Raw genomic sequence first — 22,306 nt, 5'->3', positions numbered from 1 at the left:
AGTACAAAGTACATTTTTTTCCTTAAGCATTTGAAAGTACAGACATGATAGCCCATCATCCCCAGATCATATATATTTCCTATAAACAAGGACATTCTCTTACATAACCACAGCACCAGGAAACTAACATTGTACATTTTGATGATCTCATCCACAGACCTCATTTAAGTTTTGACATTTGTCTTAGTAATGTCTTTTCTAGCAAAAGGATCCAATTCAGGATTATGCAATGCATTTCATTCTGAGTTCTTCTTTATCTCTTTTAATCTGGAACAGTTCTTCAGTCTTTTTTTAACCTTGATGACCTTGACACTTTTGAAGATTAAAGGCCAGTTATTCTGTACAATGTCCCTCAATTTGAACTTATCTCATGTTATACCTCATGATTCAATTCAGGTCATGCATTTTTGGCAGGAATATCACAGTATCACAGTTAATACTGTGTTAACTCTGATCACTTGGCTATGGTAGTGTCTGACAGATTTTTCTACCCTAACATTATACTTTCTCTCTTTGTAAATGTAATTAAGTATTTTGTGGGAGGGGTTGGGGTTGAGTGTACTTTGAAACTATATAAATATCCCATTCCTCAACAAAACTTTAAATAAAATTTTTAATGAAATATACATAGCAAAATTTGTCATTTTAGCCATTTTCAAGTGTACAATTCAGTGACATTAAGTACATTCACAATGGTTGTGCAACCATGGCCACTGTCCACTTCTAGAACTTTCATATCATCCCTCAAAGAGGCTCTGTACCTATTAAATAACTACCCATCTTCCCCTCTTACTAGCCTAGTCCCTAGTAACCTTTATTCCAGTTTCCATCTCTGTGAATTAACCTATTCTAGGTACTTTATAAAAGTGGAGTCATACAAATATTTGTCCTTTTTTGTCCAGCTTATCTCACTTTGTTTAATGTTTTCATGGTTCAACCATGTCGGAACATGTATCAGAATTTCACTCCTTTTTATGACTGAACAATATTCTACTGTGTGTATATCACATTTATCTGTTCATCTGATGTTGGACACTTGAGTTGTTCCCACTTATTGGATACTATGAATAATGATATTATGAACATTGTTGTACAAGTATCAGTTCGAATTTCTCAACAAACTTTTGCCCACTATTTTTTAATATCCGTTAGTGCTTCTTGACTGAATTACTCTCATGATTGCTGAATGATGATTTTTCTAAATCCATTCCTCTTTCCACAGTTGAGTTTCTCTTCATCTACCTAACATTTACCACCTATCTGAATTCAAATATTCTGATTTTATTCATTGTGCCATAATATGTTACTATCATTATTTACATTGTTGCTCAAATGGTCCCAGATTTGGCCAGGGTAAGCATTTTCAATTTGGCTCCTGTAAACTTTTGATATCACTGTCATCTTCTGAGCATTTCTTTGCATCCTGGTGTTAAGATATTCCAGATTCATCTTGTACTTTCCCTGCTCTAGGCCTGGAATCTGTACTGTATTCAAAGAAGCCCTGGCTCCTTTTAGTGGAGAGAGGTATTTAGAATATCAGGTACGCTCATTGCTGTTGGATGACACTGTCCTCCACATCCACTTAGTGGACAGTTAGGCAATATAGTCACACACACACACACACACACACACACACACACACACACATCTGTATGTATACACATACCTTTATATTCATTTTTACTTGTAAAGCCATACATAAAACCACAACCCAAAAGTTTACAGTGATGCTCCAATTCCAATTTAATACCATAGGGTTAATTCTAGTTTTTTCCAAAGTTGTTACTCTAGTTTCCAACAGTGAGAAATATGGCTCTCATTAGCCTTACTTATTTAATCTAGTGCCCTACATGTAACAAATTTCATAGCTGCTCATTGCTACCATGCACACAGATGCTATACTCACCCTGGCTGGGTTCCTATGCATGCTAAATGGGCCTGAGCTATGACATCCCCCACAGACAAGGTCACTTTTTCAAAATTAATATGTAATTTACATATCCTAAACTCTTTTCCCTTAAAGTATACAATTTAGTGGCTTTTAATATATTCATAAAGTTATACAACCATCACCACTCTCTAGTTTCAGAATATTTTTATCACTCAAAAAAGAAAACCTCATTCAGGCTCATTTCTGCCCTGAAATTCAAATCCCTAAAGTCCTGATCTCTGGCATTTATTTTAATCCTCTAGTTCCACACTGTTACATCTTTGTCATACAATTAGTTTTTTGGTTCTCTATTTAGCCTATTTTTCAGCTGCTATCAACTACAGGAGTTATTTTTTCATATCTTTTCACAGAGGAATGCTAAACAAAGTAAGTATAGTTTTTCTCCAGACTCATCATCAAGATAAATTTATTTCAAAAGAGAACCTACAGGAATCCCATAAAAAAGGATCCTGGGTACTCAAGATGATATTCTAAAATATATGTGATGCAGAAATAACTTATCTAAACTATCTGTTTATATTAGCTTGATTCACTGTCAACATTTTTTTGGGGTTTTGTTTTACATTCAGATGCATTTAGTCTAACCTTGTAACAAGTAGCACAGATCCTATAGGACATTATAAAAATCTTTTTTTTTGAGTCAGATATGTCCTTTCAGCATAGCAAGCATTAGCTATAGTGTCTGGGATTGATGCCAAAACACAATAGCTTCTTAATTTTTTTGACTATCAGTATCACACATTAAACCACTGAAGATGGCAAGAAAGTAAGATTTACATTGTCTTTATTCAGTTTAACATTTATTTTAACTTCTTTAATACAGTGAAAATTGGGGGGTCAGAGGAAGGGACTATATATGTATTTTCATATAACACTATTGAACTCAAGTGTTCCATCTGTGGAAAATCTATGAAGAATTCTCATTGAATTTATGTCAGAGTAGAAAAACAGGCTCTCTATTACCTTCCCTACTTTTTTTCCAAGAGGTAACAAAAATAGATCTCTCTGCCACAGAACTGAAATAAGATAATCAGTATGTTTATTTTTATATTACAAACATTTAGATTTACATAGTTTCCCCCACCCCAAGAATGATGGAAAGCTTCTTATTCCTTGATAAAATAAAAAGGGAACTGCTATATTCAAATTAATAAATTATTGTCTTCCCCTTCTATATATTAAACTAGCTAAATCAATAGTTGAGAAACTATTGCCTTATATAACTGAGAAATAGTTGAGGTTGAGAAAGTCTGAAACAGAATCACATTATCTTTTAAAATTTCTCAAACAAGATAGAACTCACAACACAGTAGGAAAACAAGTGTCCAACTGTTATTTCTGAGGATTCTTAGAATTATTTCAATTTCTGGCTTATGATGAATTTTTAGTCTTTGGGCTGTTTTCTTCCTGACTGTGGGGTCTGTTTTCTGTAATGCTAGATTCTAATAATCTTTTCAGTCTTCAGTGGACCTTAGTCTTATTGTACTACATGGGCAGGACTTCATTTAGGTTACGTAGTAATGGGGGATTATATCAAGGCACAGAGCAATTTAAATAAAACTAAAAATATGATACAGCTCAGATTTTGCACAGGTTATCTTTTATTAATTTTAGTACAGCTAGCACATATGGGGATAAACTATATGCCAGGTACTAAGTATTTTAAACATAGTAACTCATTTAAGTATCACAATTGTCCTATGAAGTAGGCACTCTCATTCCCATTTTATGAATAAGGAAAATGAAGCATACTAGCAAAATTCAAATGGTAATAAGTAGCTAATTCAGGCAATCTAGATTTAGAACTTAAAGTCACAACACCTAGGTTATACTGTCATCCTTTCTAATCTCTCACCATGCTGCTGGGCTTCATGCCCTACACCTCCCCTCCATCCAGGGTATTTGCTCGAAACTCTCAAAAGTCCTCTTAAATCCTCAAACCACACATTTTACCTATCTTTTGGTCTTATCCATAACCATCCAGACGACAAGAAGAGGGTATCATCTTCATAATCAAACAAGCCCAAATAAGGTATGTCCCTAAGCAAAAATAGTACCTTCCTTGAGTGGAATTCTACTGTGACTTCTTTAATAATGATGAATTTGGAGTATTATAAACAAAACAGTATGGCTGGTAGGTTGTTGGAAAATAATCACTGTGAAACTACTATACACAAAATAAATCATACAGCATTCATACATTATGCTGATTAAAACTATTTAAATTCACAGCTTGTGGTTTTTAATTTGGTTACTTGAGAGCAGTGTGCTTATGCATTAGGCTTTGCTCCCAGAACACCATAGGGAGTTGAATGGGGAACAGCACCATAAAAACTAGTGCATCCTAAAATTTATAATTTAATATATTGCTGAAGTAATTAAGAGAGAATATGATTGACACAAGTGTAGATTTAAAAAAACTCCAATGGAACAGAATAAAGAATCCAGAAACCTAATTATACATATATCACCACCTTATTCAGCACAAAGGTGCCAAAGCAATATTTCAGTAACAGGCTGGTATTTTCAATTACTGGTGATGGATCAATATGATGTGAATAAAAATGAAACCTTTTCCTACCTCATACCATACACAGAAATCAATTCCAGATGGATTACAGATCCAAATATGAAAGGCAAAATGATACATTTTTTGGAAGATAACCTAACAAAATATCTTCATGACCTAGGATTAGGCAAAGATTTCTTAAATAGGGCATAAAAAGCACTAACCATAAAAGAGAAGATTGGTAAGATGAAGTTTATTAATAAGGAAAATTCTGTTCACCAAAGACACCATTAAGTTGGTTAAAGGGCAAACCACAGAGTGGGAAAAGATATCTTTAGTTCACATATCCAACAAGGGACACTTCTATCTAGAATATATAAAGAACCCATACAAACCAATAAGAAAAAAATAGACAATCCACTTAAAAGATCAACAACAAAAAATCTACATAGGAATTAAAAAAAGACGATATCCAAATGACCAATAAGCCTATGAAAAGCTGCTCAATATTACTGAGAAAAGAAAATCAAAACCATAATGAGATATCATTACATATGTGCAGTGCAGAAGAGCACGCAAACAAACAAAAAACACCTGAGGATATAGAGTATAAGAACACGGCTGTGGTGGTGGGAATGTAAACTGCAACCCTAAATTTGGAAACATTTAAGTAATATCTATGCCCACCAATAGGTATTACAAAAAAGAAAAGTACACATATACACAACAAACATTCACGGAATTGTTCATAATAGCCAAAATTGAAAATATCCACCAACTGTAGACATACAATGAAATGACAGCAATAAAAGAGATTCTCACACACATACTATTGAACAAAGGAAGAGAGACTCAAAAAAGTACCTACCAAATTATTTCATTTATACAAAGTTTGAAAACTGGTAAAAGAAATAACTAATAATGGCAGTGAGGATAGGGCCTGTTCTTGTAGGGGGTGGACAATGACGCAGGGGAAGCATGAGGAAGCTTGTGAAGTGCTGGTAATGCTCTACGATTCAAGGTATTGGTTGTATGGGTGTGTTCACTTCATAAAATTTCATAGAGCTGCATAATCACAACTTGTGTACTTTTCTGTATTTATATTTTAATTTTTCTTAATTACAGAAAATATATTAAGGACAAAGGACACTGGGTTTGAGAAGGAAACAATATCATAATACCTGCTGTTGTTGGCTTTTTTTCCCCCAAGAAAGAAACCTAGAATAATGTTACATGTATTAAAAAATTTAGTATAAAATAAAATATTACTTGTCCACTCCTCCTGTGCCAGTTAACAATTAAGTGGAACAATGACATAAGGACAGAGAGAAATGAACGTATCTTAACATTTTATAAATTGAAGGAAGTGCTTCCCTAGAGAGCACAGAGAAAGAAACAATCCACCCTGTCTGGAAGGGTGGAGGAAGAAAAAAGAGGGAAGAGGGTTCTTGGAGGCCATAGTCGAGATTCTTGAAACAGACAAGGTTGATTTTTTAATAGTAGAGTTGGGGAGAAGAAGCAGAGGGACAATTTTCATACTGCAAATCTGTATGACTTACCAGCTTAACACAAATACAGAACTCTAAGTTTAAAATTGGTTAAATGTAGCATATTTAATGTTTTTTTTTGCATATATATATATATATATTTATTTATTTATTTTGTTACCATTAATATACAATTACATGAGCAACATTGTGGTTACTAGATTCCCCCCATTATAAGTCCCCACCACATACCCCATTACAGTCACTGTCCATCAGCATAGTAAGATGCTATAGAGTCACTACTTGTCTTCTCTGTGCTATACTGCCTTCCCTGTGCCCCTGCTACATTCATTATGTCTGCTAATTGTAATGTACCTTATTCCCCTTAACCCTCCCTTCCGACCCCTCTTGCCCAGTCCCTTTCCCTTTGGTAACCATTAGTCCATTCTTGTGTTCTGTGAGTCTGCTGCTGTTTTGTTTCTTCAATTTTTTCTTTGTTCTTAAACTCCACATATGAGTGAAATCATTTGGTACTTGTCTTTCTCCGCCTGGATTATTTCACTGAGCATAATGCCCTTTAGCTTCATCCATGTTGTTGCAAATGGTAGGATTTCTTTTCTTCTTATGGCTGAATGATACTCCATTGTGTATATGTACCACATCTTCTTTATCCATTCATCTACTGATGGACACTTAGGTTGCTTCCATATCTTGGCTATTGTAAATAGTGCTGCAATAAACATAGGAGTGCATATGCCTTTTTCAAACTGGGCTGCTGCATTCTTAGGGTAAATTCCTAGAAGTGGAATTCCTGGGTCAAACTGTATTTCTATTTTGAGTTTTTTAAGGAACCTCCAGACTGCTTTCCACAATGGTTGAACTAATTTACATTCCCACCCGCAGTGTAGGAGGGTTCTCCTTTCTTCACATCCTCACCAACATTTGTTGTTTGTCTTTTGGATGTTGGCCATCCTAACTGGTGTGAGGTGATATCTCAATGTGGTTTTAATTTGCATTTCTCTGACGATTAGTGATGTGGAGCATCTTTTCATGTGTCTGTTGGTCATCTGAATTTCTTCTTTGGAGAATGTCTGTTCAGCTCCTCTGCCCATTTTTTAACTGGATTTTTTGCTTTTTGTTTGTTGAGGTGTATTAGCTCTTTGTATATTTTGGATGTCAACCCCTTATCGGACTTGTCACTTACGAATATATTCTCTCATACTGTAGGATGCCTTTTTGTTCTACTGATGATGTCCTTTGCTGTATAGAAGCTTTTTAGTTTGGTATAGTCCCACTTGTTCATTTTTGCTTTTGTTTCCCTTGCCTGTGGAGATATGTTCATGAAAAAGTTGTTCATGTTTATCTTCCAGAGAGTTTTGCCTATGTTTTCTTCTAAGAGTTTTATGGTTTCATGACTTACATTCAGGTCTTTGATCCATTTTGAGTTTACTTTTGTGTATGGAGTTAGACAGTAATACAGTTTCATTCTCTTACATGTAGCTGTCCAGTTTTGCCAATACCAGCTGTTGAAGAGGCTGTCATTTCCCCATTGTATATCCATGGCTCCTTTATCCTATATTAATTGACATATATGCTTGGGTTAATATCTGGACTCTATTCTGTTCTACTGGTATATGGGTCTGTTCTTGTGCCAGTACCAAATTGTCTTGATTACTGAGGCTTTGTAGTAGAGCTTGAAGTTGGGGAGTGAGATCCCCCCTGCTTTAGTCTTCCTTCTCAGGATTGCTTTGGCTATTTGGGGTCTTGTGTGGTTCCATATGAATTTTAGAAGTATTTGTTCCAGTTCATTGAAGAATGCTGTTGGTATTTTGATAGGGATTTCATTGAATCTGTAAATTGCTTTAGGCAGGATGGCCATTTTGACAATATTAATTCTTCCTACCCAAGAGCATGGGATGAATTTCCATTTATTAGTGTCCTCTTTAATTTCTCTTAATAGTGTCTTGTAGTTTTCAGGGTATAGGTCTTTCACTTCCTAGGTTAGGTTTATTCCTAGGTATTTTTATTCAATGTTGTTTTAAGAATCTTTTATTTAAAAAAAAAAACATAGGCTCTGGAGTTAGCAAACTGATGCTGCCTATAATTCCCTTTGACCTTTAGTGAGTCTCTGGTCTTTGAACTTGGGTTTCCTCATCCGCAAAACAGAGACAGTACCTGTCACATTGGATTGTCATGACGAGTCAGCCAAGTAATGTTTGCCAAATGCTCACTGCCCGGACTGGGATAGGGCTTGGTGACCCTTAACCTTACTGTCATTGTAAATTGATGGAATAATAAAGGGCATAGTAAAGGCTTCAGATTAAAAAAAGAAGAATAATTTTGATAGTAGTACTAGTAGTAACAATAACACTTACTGAAATATTACTGTCTGTCACTTGTCTAAGGCCTTACATGTATTAAATCATTTAATCTTTATAACATTCTTAAAGTGGACACACAAAGATTAAATTCTTGCTCTCCCACGGTTATAGAGTAAGGTAAGTGACAGAGTTAATACTGGGGTCCAGGCTGTGTGGCTTCTGAAACTATGTTCTTAACTGCCTTGTTATTTTGCCAGGAGATAAGTGATTATTGAGTACAAACTGTTTATACTGTTATTTTATTTATTTTTGTCTTTAACATTATCCAGCAGAATTATCTGATGATAGACAATATAGGAAAGCATTCATTAATTCAATATTTACTGAGTACTTCCTATAAGTCCAGTACTGTGTTAGGTGTTAGACACACATTTATATCCTTTACATATTTATATTGAGCAATGGGCATCGTCCATATCCTTAAGGGAAAACAGAAAATTAGTAACTTAATTAAATAATAGTAAATTAAACAGTGTGACAAATATAATGTAGGCAAGAAACAGGATGTTGTAAAAAAGCAAGTGTTGAGTATTTCAGAACATTTTAGACTTTACTTTTCTTGATGACACCAATTTTCCTTTCAGAGATGGTTTATACTCTACAATATTTGCAAAAAATACCTTCTAATTAAAGTAGCCAAACTTCAGAGGGATTAGACAATGATAGAAACAATGCCAGGAAATAAACAGCTAATAGCTAGTGTATCTGAATCCCTAATCTGTATTCCTCATGGCAGGCTACATATAGTCTAGTTTGACAGACTCTCTCTCTTTTTTTTAAATAAGTTATCATTGATACACAATCTTACAACACTGTGGTTACTACATTCACCCATATTATCAAGTCCCCCCCCACCCACTGTAGTCACTGTCCATCAGTGTAGTAAGATGCTATGGAGTCACTACTTGTCTTCTCCTACACTCTCTCTCAATTCTCAGCATTTTCACATTGGGCTGTTTACGTTTTTCTTTATGATCTGTTAATTATAAACTGCTTGTTCCCATCTATTTCAAGACTCACAGATTTGTACCAAATAAAGAAACCCATGCTTTCTCTCTAACAGAGTTACAAAACCTATGATTAGCTTGGCTCAACTGCCAGGGCTAACCTGGTTATATTTTCACTTCTTAGTTCTTAAATGATTACCTACACTTTTTCTTTTCAGATCAATGTTGGAAAACTGGTGACTGCTAAAGCAGGAGCTGCTGTTTGTCACAAGAAGTACTCAAGCTGGCATGGGGGCCCTTCCACAGCCTCCCCAAATTGAGCTCCTGCTTGTGAGAATCCCTGCTGACCAGTGATAAGAGTCAAAGCAATTGCCACCATCTCATCTCCACTCAAGATTGGCTGGCTTCAAAGCACTCCCCTACACTTTTTAGTTCCCTTGGGCATATATGAATAAGAATGGGTTGGGAAAGGATGAAATAATTGTTGAAACTGGGGGATGGGCACATGAAAGCTTCTTTGGATATGTTTAAAACTTTACACAAGTTTTTCCTGACTTGGCCATGTGGCTTTACTTGGGCACTGGAACATTATGAGCAGAGGTCTGCAATACACCTGGGTGGCTGGGCTTGAGCCCTTGTCTCTTGAGTTCCCCAAGAAAAGAGCTTCTCTCCGGCTGATGCCTTAAGCCCAGGTCCCACAGTGAATACACACACAGACCTGAGCCCAACTTGAACCCTAGCGTTGCTCAGCCATACATGGTCTCAAACAGAACCACAACCAACACTTGCAAATCCATGAGTAAGGAAACAAACGCTTATTATTGATTGTTGTGTTTTAGGGTGGTTTGTTAGATAACATTATTGTATCTAATTTTTAGACATTTAATTCAACTCAAATACAACCATAACTTAATTAGCAGACCACAATGAAATCCTGGTGGTTTTTGCTACCATTTTCTGTTCAATATAGCCGTTCTTTTACTCACCTTCATATCCACTACTTCTAGCTCCTGATTTTATTTTCTTACTCACCAACTGGTCTTCTCTAAATTAAAGATCTATTTTATATACAACAAATTATATTCCTATAAAGCATGTCATTCAGTGAATTTTGGCAGATGTATACCTCTGTGAAGCTACATAAAAATCAAGATTTTTTTATTTTTAAAAATCAAAAATCAATGTTTCTATCATTCTCGGAAAATTCCTGTGCCCCTCTGAAGTCAAATCCCCTCTCAACCCTTAGCCACAGGCAACCACTGATCTGCTTCCTGTTTATATTTTCTATCACTTTATATAAATGGACTTCAACAGCATATATTCTTTTTTGTCTGGCTTCTTTCACTTAACACAATGTTTTTGAAATCCATTTATGTTGCTGAGTGTTTTGATAATTTGTTCCTTTTTAGAGTTGAGTAGTATTCCCTCACAGGGCTATACCACATTTTGTTGTATGTTCCCTGCTGATGGATACTGGATTGTTCCCAATTTTTGGCTATTACAGGTAAAGGTGCTATAAACATTCACATGAAAGTCTGTGTGTGGACATATATTCTACTTTCTCTTGGATGAATACGTAGGTGTGTAATGGCTAGGTTATAAAGATTAAAAGTTTAAAATTTTAACTCTGTAGGAAATTTCCAGTTTCCAAAGAAGTTTTTCCATTTATGTTCTCACAGTGTGCAAGAATTCTAATTGCTTCATATCCAACACTTGGTATTATGTGAGCCATTCTGATTTTAGCCATACTAATGGGTGCACAGTGGTCTCTCATGGTTTTAATTTGCATTTCTGTGATGACTAATGATGTTGAGCATCTTTTCATGTGTGTATTGTCCATTCCTATATCTTCTTTTGTGAATGTCTCTTCAAATCTTTTGTACATTAAAAAAATTAGGCATTCTTATTAATTAGTTGTAAGAGTTCTTTATTTTGGATACAAGTCGGTCAGACATATATATGCTAATATTTTCTAGTCTATGGCTTGCTTGTTCCTTGTTTTAACAGTGCCTTTTGTAGAGCAAAAGTTTTAGATTTAGATAAAATCCAACTTAAAAATTTTTCTTTTATAGCTCACACATATGTCTATTCAAGAAATCACTTCCTACCACAAGGCTGCAAAGATTTGCTCCTAGTTCTTACATTTAGGTCTATAATGCACTTTAAGTTAATTTTTGTGTATTGCATGAGATAAATGTCAATATTCAGTTCCCCAATAAATTTCCCTGAAATCTTTATTGAAGAATAATGGCAATCCTTTAACTTCATTATTCTTTTGAAAAACTGCTTTGGCCATTCTAGGTGATTTGCATTTTCATACAAATTTTAGGAAACTGAGACTCTGCTCTTAAAAGGCCAGTATACCATATCACTCACTCTGAGACTCTGCACAGAGGCAGAGGTTTGAAAAGTGCCTGGGTTATATATGAAAGAGATCTATTAACTAATTTTGGACATCTGCTGAAGGGGCACGGATGTGTGGGAACTTTCTCTGAGAACTTAAGTGCTGGCAGGTGCCAATTTTTTGGCTCTCCTTCAGCCTTGCTAGCTTGATATTGGTGGGAGCCATGTCTGACACCCTCCATCTACCTTGCTACAGTGCTGCCTGCCTGTCCCCAGTGTTCCCCTGTGGACCCGTCCAGAAGACATCCCTCTAATGTGGCTCTTACCCTGCCATACCTGGTGGGCAGCCTCAGCTAGGACCAGTGCCCCCCAAAGTAACTCATGCCCTGGGGAGGAGGGAGGCCTGGTCCACCCACCAGTATGCTCCTATTTGTTATGGCCCAGTCATAGCAGGAAGGCACCCACAGCCCACATAGGGGACCCCCTTGAAGCACCCGGTTTTAGTAGTCTGGGAGGAATTGCACTGCCACCCCTACAGGATGCCTTTAATATAAGATCACTACTTTAAAGACCAGAAGACACAGCTGACCTCCCTAATACACAGAAACAGAGAGATGCAGCATAAATGAGGAGACAGAAGAGTATGTTCCATATTAAATAATAAGACAAAACCTAGAAAACAACTAAACTAAATGGAGATAAGCAATCTACCTGTAAAGAGTTCAAAGTAATGGTCATTAAGATGTTCACTAAAATTTGAGAGAGGAATCGATGAGCTCAGGGAGAACTTCAACAACAAATACAACAGAAAATATAAAAAGAACCAATAAGAGGAAGAATAAAACAAATGAAAAATACACTACAGCAAATCAATAGCAGATTAGGGGATGTGGAATAATAGATCAGTGATCTGGAAAACAGGATAGTGGAAATCATCTATGCTGAACAGCAAAATGAAAAAAGAATTTTAAAAAAAGAGGATAGATTAAGAGACCTCTGAGACAACATCAAACATACTAACAATCGCATTATAGGGGTCCCAGGAGGAGAAGAGACAGAGAAAATGGTAGAAAACCTATTTGAAGAAACAATGGCTGAAAACTTCCCTAACCTGGGGAAAGAACAAGACATGCAGGTCCAGGAAGCATAGGAAGCCCTAAACAAGATGAACCCAAGAAGGTCCACACCAAGACACATAATAATTAAAATGTCTAAAACTAAAGAGAATCTTAAAAGCAGCAAGATAGGCCCAACTAGTTACATACAAAGGAAACCCCATAAGGCTATTAGCTGATTTTTCAGCAAAAACTTTGCAAGCCAGAAGGGAGTGGCATCATATATCCAAAGTGGTGAAAGGAAAAAATAGCACACAACCAAGAATATTTTACATGATTACTGAAAGGAACAAACCTATAACCAAGAATACTCTACCTGGCAAGGTTACCATTCAGAAGAAGAGCTACAGTTTCCCAGAAAAACAAAAACTACTTCATTACCACTAAAAGTGGCCTTATGAGAAACGCTAAGAAAAGAAAAGACTGTAACTAGAAGTAAGAAAATTAAGAAAGGAAAAAACTTCATGGGTAAAAGCAAACATGCAGTAAAGGTAGTAGATCAATTACTTAAAAGCTAGAATGAAGGTTAAAAGACAAAAGTAGTAAAATCAATCATATCTATAACAGGTAAGGGATATACAAAATAAAAAGAAGTAAAATATGACATCATATACATAAAATGTGGAGGAGAGTTAAAATGTAGTGCTTTTAGAATGTGTTCGAACTTAAGCAAACCACCATTAACTTAAAATATACACATATATAGGACTGCTCTATTCATAGGATGCTATACATGAACCACATGGTAACCATAAACCAAAAATCTATAATAGATACACAAAACATAAAGAGAAAGGAATCTAAGCATAACACTAGAGGAAGTCATCAAATCACAAAGGAAGAGAGCAAGAGAATACTGAATTTTCTAATCTGTAACTATGTTGTATTTCTTCATTTATTTGGTTAATTTATGGCAGCAATGTTTTATTTATAATTTTTAGTGTATATGTTCTGTTAAATTTATCCCTAATTATTTCATGATTCTGGATGTTACTGTGAATGAAATTGTTCTTTGCTAGAAAATAGAAATACTACTGATTTTTATATAATGACCCAGTTGTCCTTCTCTTTCAAACTTACATAAACACATTTATATAAATGTAATTGGAAATGTATGCTGCAAGTATTGGTTTGTACTTAAGTATTGCTCTGCTAATATACAAACATTTATGTAATATAAATGTAGCTAGAGTTGGGGAGGCAAATCTCATTCACTGTGGAACATGACATAATCAAGGCAGGTTATCAGGGGCTTGCTTTAAACCAACTTTGGAAGAAACAGTAATGAGACACTTAGGAATTAATTAACTCTGGCATTAGGATTCTTAAACAGGAAAGGAACATGGACAGACTACCTTCTGAATTCATCAGGCAAGCCCCTAAATATATACAGAAACTTTCTTTAATGTTCCCAGGTGCAACAACTTGAGGTGCAACACTGAGATGCCACTGACTCTTAACAATGCAGGGGTTAGAGATGCCAAACCCACCGGCACAGTCTAAAATCTGTGTGTGACATTTTAAAAAATTCATTTTATTATCATTAATCTACAATTACATGATGAACATTATGGTTACTAGACTCCCCACTTCACCAAGTCCCCCCCATAAACCCCATTACAGTCACTGTCCCTCAGCGTAGTCAGATGCTGTAGACTCACTACTTGCCTTCTCTGTTTTGCACATCCCTCCCTATGCCCCCCCCATATTACACATGCTTATCGTAAGGCCCCCTTTCTTTTTCCCTGCCCTTATCCCTCCCTTCCCACCCCTCTTGCCCAGTCCCTTTCCCTTTGGTAACTGTTAGTCCATTCTTGGGTTCTGTGATTCTGCTGCTGTTTTGTTCCTTCGGTTTTTCTTTGTTCTTATACTCCACATATGAGTGAAATCATTTGGTACTTGTCTTTCTCTGCCTGGCTTATTTCACTGAGCATAATACCCTCTAGCTCCATCCATGTTGTTGCAAATGGTAGGATTTTTCTTCTTATGGCTGAATAATATTCCATTGTGTATTTGTACCACTTCTTCTTTATCCATTCATCTATTGATGGACACTTAGGTTGCTTCCATTTCTTGGCTATTGTAAATAGTGCTGCGATAAACATAGGGGTGCATCTGTCTTTTTCAAACTGGGCTGCTGCATTCTTAGGGTAAATTCCTAGAAGTGAAATTCCTGGGTCAAATGGTATTTCTATTTTGAGCTTTTTGAGGAACCTCCGTACTGCTTTCCACAATGGTTGAACTAATTTGCATTCCCACCAGCAGTGTAGGAGGGTTCCTCTTTCTCCGCAACCTTGCCAACATTTGTTGTTGTTTGTCTTTTGGATGATGGCGATCCTTACTGGTGTGAGGTGATACCTCACTGTGGTTTTAATTTGCATTTCTCTGATGACAAATGATGTGGAGCATCTTTTCATGTGTATGTTGGCCATCTGAATTTCTTCTTTGGAGAAGTGTCTGTTCAGCTCCTCTGCCCATTTTTTAATTGGATTTTTTGCTTTTTGTTTGTTGAGGTGTATTAGCTCTTTGTATATTTTGGATGTCAAGCCTTTATCGGATCTGTCATTTATGAATACACTCTCCCATACTGTAGGGTACCTTTTTGTTCTATTGATGGTGTCCTTTGCTGTACAGAAGCTTTTCAGCTTGATATAGTCCCACTTATTCATTTCTGCTTTTGTTTCCCTTGCCCAGGGAGATATGTTCATGAAGAAGTCACTCATGTTTATGTCCATGAGATTTTTGCCTATGTTTTTTTCTAAGAATTTTATGGTTTCATGACTTACATTCAGGTCTTTGATCCATTTCGAACTTGCTTTTGTGTATGGGGTTAGACAGTGATCCAGTTTCATTCTCTTACATGTAGCTGTCCAGTTTTGGCAGCACCATCTGTTGAAGAGACTGTCATTGCCCCATTGTATGTCCATGGCTCCTTTATCATATATTAATTGACCATAAATGTTTGGGTTAATATCTGGGGTCTCTATTCTGTTCCACTGGTCTGTGGCTCTGTTCTTGTGCCAGTACCAAATTGTCTTGATTACTGCAGCTTTGTAGCAGAGCTTGAAGTTGGGGAGAGAGATCCCCCCAACTTTATTCTTCCTTCTCAGGATTGCTTTGGCTATTTGTGGTCTTTCCTGTTTCCATATGAATTTTTGAACTATGTGTTCTAGTTCGTTGAAGAATGTTGTTGGCAATTTGATAGGGATTGCATCAAATTTGTATATTGCTTTGGGCAGGATGGCCATTTTGACGATATTAATTCTTCCTAGCCAAGAGCATGAGATGAGTTTCCATTTGTTAGTGTCCTCTTTAATTTCTCTTAAGAGTGTCTTACAGTTTTCAGGGTATAGGTCTTTCACTTGCTTGGTTAGGTTTATTCCTAGGTATTTTATTCTTTTTGATGCAATTGTGAATGGAATTGTTTTCCTGATTTCTCTTTCTATTAGTTCATTGTTAGTGTATAGGAAAGCCACAGATTTCTGTGTGTTAATTTTGCATCTTGCAACTTTGCTGTATTCCAATATCAGTGCTAGTAGTTTTGGAGTGGAGTCTTTAGGGTTTTTTATGTACAATATCATGTCATCTGCAAATAGTGACAGTTTAACTTCGTCTTTACCAGTTTGGATTCCTTGTATTTCTTTATTTTGTCTAATTGCTGTGGCTAGGACCTCCAGTACTATGTTGAATAACAGTGGGGAGAGTGGGCATCCCTGTCTTGTTCCCCATCTCAGAGGAAAAGCTTTCAGCTTTTCACTGTTCAGTATGATGTTGATTGTGGGTTTATTATATATGGACTTTATTATGTTGAGGTGTCTGCCCTCTATACTCATTTTGTTGAGAGTTTTTATCATGAATGGATATTGAATTTTGTCGAATGCTTTTTCAGCATCTATGGAGATGATCATGTGGTTTTTGTCCTTCTTTTTGTTTATGTGGTGGATGATGTTGATGGATTTTTGGATGTTGTACCATCCTTGCATCCCTGGGATGAATCCCACTTGGTCATGGTGCATGATCCTTTTGATGCATTTTTGAATTTGGTTTGCTAATATTTTGTTGAGTATTTTTGCATCTACGTTCATCAGGGATATTGGTATGTAATTTTCTTTTTTGGTGGGATCTTTGCCTGGTTTTGGTATTAGGGTGATGTTGGCTTCATAGAATGTGTATGGGAGTATTCCCTCCTCTTCTATTTTTTGGAAAACTTTAAGGAGAACGGGTATTATATCCTCTGTATGTCTGATAAAATTCCAAGGTAAATCCATCTGGCCCAGGGGTTTTGTTCTTGGGTAGTTTTTTGATTACTGCTTCAATTTCTTTGCTGGTAATTGGTTTGTTTAGATTTTGTGTTTCTTCCTTGGTCAGTCTTGGAAGGTTGTATTTTTCTAGGGAGTTGTTCATTTCTTGTAGGTTTTCCAACTTCTTAGTATATAGGTTTTCATAGTAGTCTCTAATAATTCTTTGTATTTCTGTTGGGTCCGTTGTGATGTTTCCTTTCTCGTTTCTGACTCTGTTGATGTGTGTTGTTTCTCTTTTTCTCTTAATAAGTCTGGCTAGAGAGGCTTATCTATTTTGTTTATTTTCTCAAAGAACCAGCTCTTGGTTTCATTGATTTTTTTCTATTGTTTTATTCTTCTCAATTTTATTTAATTCTTCTCTTCTCTTTATTATTCCGTCTGCTGACTTTAGGCCTCATTTGTTCTTCTTTTTCCAATTTTGATAATTGTGACGTTAGACTATTCATTTAGGTTTGTTCTTCCTTCTTTAAATATGCCTGGATTGCTATATACTTTCCTCTTAAGACCACTTTTGCTGTGTCCCACAGAAGTTGGGGCTTTGTGTTGTTGCTGTCATTTATTTCCATATATTGCTGGATCTCCATTTTAATTTCGTCGTTGATCCATTGACTATTTAGGAGCATGTTGTTAAGCCTCCATGTGTTTGTGAGCCTTTTTGCTTTCTTGGTACAATTTATTTCTAGTTTTATACCTTTGTGGTCTGAAAAGTTGATTGGTAGGGTTTCAGTCTTTTCGAATTTCCTGAGGCTCTTTTTGTGGCCTAGTATGTGGTCTATTCTGGAGAATGTTCCATGTGCACTTGCGAAGAATGTGTATCCTGTTGCTTTTGGATGTAGAGTTCTATAGATGTCTATTAGGTCCATCTGTTCTAGTGTGTTGTTCAGTGCCTCTGTGTCCTTACTTATTTTCTGTCTGGTGGATCTGTCCTTTGGAGTGAATGGTGTGTTGAAGTCTCCTAAAATGAATGCATTGCATTCTATTTCCTCCTTTAGTTCTGTTAGTATTTTTTTCACATATGCTGGTGCTCCTATGTTGGGTGCATATATATTTAGAATGGTAATATCCTCTTGTTGGACTGAGCCCTTTATCATTATGTAATGTCCTTCTTTATCTCTTGTTACTTTCTTTGTTTTGAAGTCTATTTTGTCTGATACTAGTACTGCAACACGTGCTTTTTTCTCCCTATTGTTTGCATGAAATATCTTTTTCCATCCCTTGACTTTTAGTCTGTGCATGTCTTTGGGTTTGAGGTGAGTCTCTTGTAAGCAGCATACAGATGGGTCTTATTTTTTTATCCATTCAGTGACTCTATGTCTTTTGATTGGTGCATTCAGTCCATTTACATTTAGGGTGATTATTGATAGGTATGTACTTATTGCCATTTCAGGCTTTAGATTCGTGGTTACCAAAGGTTCCAGGTTACTTTCCTTACTATCTAAGAGTCTAACCTAACTCACTTAGTATGCTGTTACAAACACAATCTAAAGGTTCTTTTCTATTTCTCCTCTTTTTTCTTCCTCCTCCATTATTTATATATTGGGTATCAAATTCTGTACTTTTTGTCTATCCCTTGATTGACTTTGAGGATAGTTAATTTAATTTTGCATTTGCTTCATAATTAGCTGTTCTACTTTCTTTACTGTGGTTTTATTACCTCTGGTGACAGCTATTCAACCTTAAGAACACCTCCATCTATAGCAGTCCCTCCAACATAGGCTGTAGAGATGGTTTGTGGGAGGTAAATTCTCTCAGCTTTTGCTTATCTGGAAATTGTTTAATCCCTCCTTCAAATTTAAATGATAATCTTGCCAGATAAAGTAATCTTGTTTCCAGGCCCTTCTGCTTCATGGCATTAAATACATCATGCCACTCCCTACTGGTCTGTAAGGTTTCTGCTGAGAAGTCTGATGTTAACCTGATGGGCTTTCCTTTGTGTGTGATCTTATTTCTGCCTCTGGCTGCTTTCAGCAGTCTGTCCTTATCCTTGATCTTTCCCATTTTAATTACTGTGTGTCATGGTGTTGTGTTCCTTGGGTCCTTTGTGTTGGGAGATCTGTGGATCTCCATGGCCTGAGAGACTATATCCTTCCCCAGATTGGGGAAGTTTTCAGCAACTACCTCCTCAAAAGACACTTTCTATCCCTTTCTCTCTCTCTCTTCTTTTTCTGGTATCCCTATAATGTGAATATTGTTCCACTTGGATTCGTCACACAGTACTCCCAATATTCTTTCATTCTTAGAGATCCTTTTTTCTCTCTGTGCCTCAGCTTCTTTGTATTCCTCTTCTCTCGTTTCTATTTCATTTATTGTCTCCTCCACTGTATCCAACCTGCTTTTAATACCCTCCATTGTGCTCTTCAACGATTGGATCTCTGACCTGAATTCATTCCTGAGTTCTTCGATGTCTTTCCATACCTCCATTAGAATGTTCATGATTTTTATTTTGAACTCCCTTTCAGGAAGAGTCACAAGGTACAAGGTCCATATCATTTAAATCTTTCTCAGGAGTTGTATTAATAATTTCACTCTGGACAGGGTTCCTTTGGCGTTTCATGTTTGTATATGGCGCCCTCTAGTGTCCAGAAGCTCTATTCTGGAGCTGCTCAGCCCCTGAAGCAATGTCAGGGGTCGCAGGGGAGACGTACTGGTGCCTGGGGGTTGGAAAGAGCTGTTCCCCGCCTCTCGGCTGCTGTGCCTGTCTCCACTGCCTGAGCCAGTGGGCTGGCCACACAGGTATAAGTTTTTGTCCCAGAGCAACTAGATATGGATCCCTGCTTTCCACAAGCGGCCGGAATCCCAGTCTTCCCAGAAATTCTGCCTGTATTAACTTTCCAACCCGGTAGTCATGCGAGTCTCATGAAAGCACCATTAAGTATAGGTTTGTGCTCCCAGAGCAGATCTCTGGAGCTAGGTATTCAGCAGTCCCAGGCCTTCCACTCCCTCCCTGCTCCATTTCTCTTCCTCTCGCCAGTGAGCTGGGGTGGGGGAAGGGCTTGGGTCCCATTGAGCCATAGCTCTGGTACGTTACCCCGTTCAGTGAGGTCTGCTCTTTTCTCCAGGTGTGTGCAGTCTGACACCATCCTCTTTCCTGCTGTTCTCTCAGAATTAATTGCGCCAACTATATTTTCTAATTGTATCCAGTTTTAGGAGGAAGCCTCTGTCTCTCCTCTAACACCACCATCTTTATGTGTGTGACTTTTGATTCTCCAAAAACTTAACTGCTAATCGCCTGCTATTTCAGTAGACTGGAAGCCATACCGATGATATAAACAGTTGACTAACACTATTTTGTATGTTATATATATTATATATTTTGCATGTGTATGTATTATATGCTGTATTTTTACAGTAAAGCTAGAGAAAATTTTTTCAAATTGTTATAAATTTCCAAAACATTTTCCAATATATTTATTGAAAAAAATCCACATAGAAGTGGACTTGCACAGTTCACACCCACATTGTTCAAAGGTCAACTGTATGTTTTTGAACTTAACTCCAGGAGCCTGGTTTTGAGTTCTTATGGCTGGGGATAAAGGTAGGGAGTGGAGATAGTGTAAGGTTGTAAAAAAATGAGGCTCATAAAAGAGCCGTAAAATGATGGGTACTGTAAAGAACTCCAAAAGTAAGTTAATTCTAATTTAGAAGTGTGAGGAGAGCTATAACACTGGTACACTAGAAAAGGGCTTTACCTCACCCAGCATAACTTCAGTGCCATGAAGATGACTAAGTCAAAACCAATTAATATGGAAAGTGACACACTGCCAAGGCATTCTTAGATTCCAAAGTCACATCAAGAGCTGCCTTTGTCACTGGGAGTGACAGCATGGTAAGCTGTCATGCAGATCACAAAGCACAGAAGAGAATGGCTCAAGTGGCTGTGGACATTAAGTAAAGGTAAAGTAAGTGATCCAGGCCAGGAAATGAACTTGCAGAGTGGTATTGCAGTGACTATGTTCCAGGTGAAATATTGTTGTCATTTTTACTACCACAGATGTTATTATTCTGATAAAGTGTAAGGAATCCAGTTCATCACTTTTTTTGTGCATGTGAGTTTGAGTCTTAGCAAAAAAGCATTTCTTGTGTGTGTGTTTTGCTTATGTTCAGGCATGGAAGTAAAAAATGTGGTATGTTTTGAATACTATGTTATGTGAAAAAGGTATGGAAATAAATGAGGACCACCCAAATAAGAACAAGTAAAGGCTATTTATTCAGAACTTGCAAGGCAGTCAGCCACCATCATGTGCACTTGGCAGAGACTCAAAGACAAGCAGAGGAGTGGAAAAGCTTTATAGTGGGAAAAAAGGAAAGGACTGAGGTATGCCCTGATTAGAGGCATTAGGCATGGGGAAACTGAAGTCAGGCTAACTAGAAGTGGGCATCCTATGTGACTGGGTAGGTGTGCAGTGCACATTTAGCTTTCTCCCATTGTTCCTAAGCTGGAAGTGAGGGCACACAGTAGGAAAGCTGTCAATTAATAATCAAGCCCTGGTCATTTTGTTACATTAAAATATAACAACAATAGTGGTTATTGCTGGCTTCCTGGACTGGTTGCTCAAAATAGCAGTCTCACTTCCTACAGGTCTGACTTGTAGATAGCAGGTTGGCTTCCTGGGCTAGTTGCTGCAGATTGAGGGTCAAATATCTATTTTTATATATGGTCTGGCCACTGTATACATATTTGGTTTCTCAAAGGATAGTGTTAAGGTAAGTTTATTCATGCATGTCTTTTCTTTGTCCTGATCTTTGAGGACAAATATGCCATATTTGGATAGCAGATAATATTTTCCTAAAATCCTCACTGTTTTATACTCTTTTTATTATGTTCTCTAATTATACTTATTACAGTTCACTTACAGCTGATTGATCTCAGTTGGCTGCCATGACAGAATTCTGATCCAGTGAAGCTTTATGCCCCTTCCCATATACTAGTCACACTGGCCATGTATGTAGCTTCCTCCCACACAGAAAAAAAAGTTTCCCAGGAATTAAAACAAATAAAATACAACAAATCCAAATCCACCGAGAGACATTCCACTCCCCCTTTCTCAACACTATGGTGAAATTAAGTTAAAACACAGATTAAGAAACATGGTTTCAGTGTTCAAGTTTATGAGCCCCTTTTGTAGTAATTTAGACAGTGAAAAGACACACTCTAAGTAGGGAGAAAACTATGTCATTTACATATATTTATAACAAACTAAAGTTTTTCATTTTGCCTTCCTCTCACTTTTTGGGTTTGTCTCAGTCACTCAATAAACACTGAATAAGCATC

The 22,306-nt window shown here is 36.8% G+C and overlaps 1 protein-coding gene across 9 annotated transcripts in view; it reads right to left on the bottom strand.

Annotated features, from left to right (window-relative positions):
- The window catches only part of TANC2 (tetratricopeptide repeat, ankyrin repeat and coiled-coil containing 2), a 376,540-nt gene that overhangs the window by 140,411 nt on the left and 213,823 nt on the right, over positions 1-22,306 (bottom strand). The window lies entirely within an intron of this gene.

Source organism: Manis pentadactyla, chromosome 4 (assembly GCF_030020395.1).
Source record: "Manis pentadactyla isolate mManPen7 chromosome 4, mManPen7.hap1, whole genome shotgun sequence".
Taxonomy (NCBI): Eukaryota; Metazoa; Chordata; class Mammalia; order Pholidota; family Manidae; genus Manis; species Manis pentadactyla.
The sequence above is the reverse complement of the archived record's forward strand: the minus strand, read 5'-3'. Positions and strand labels throughout refer to the sequence as shown.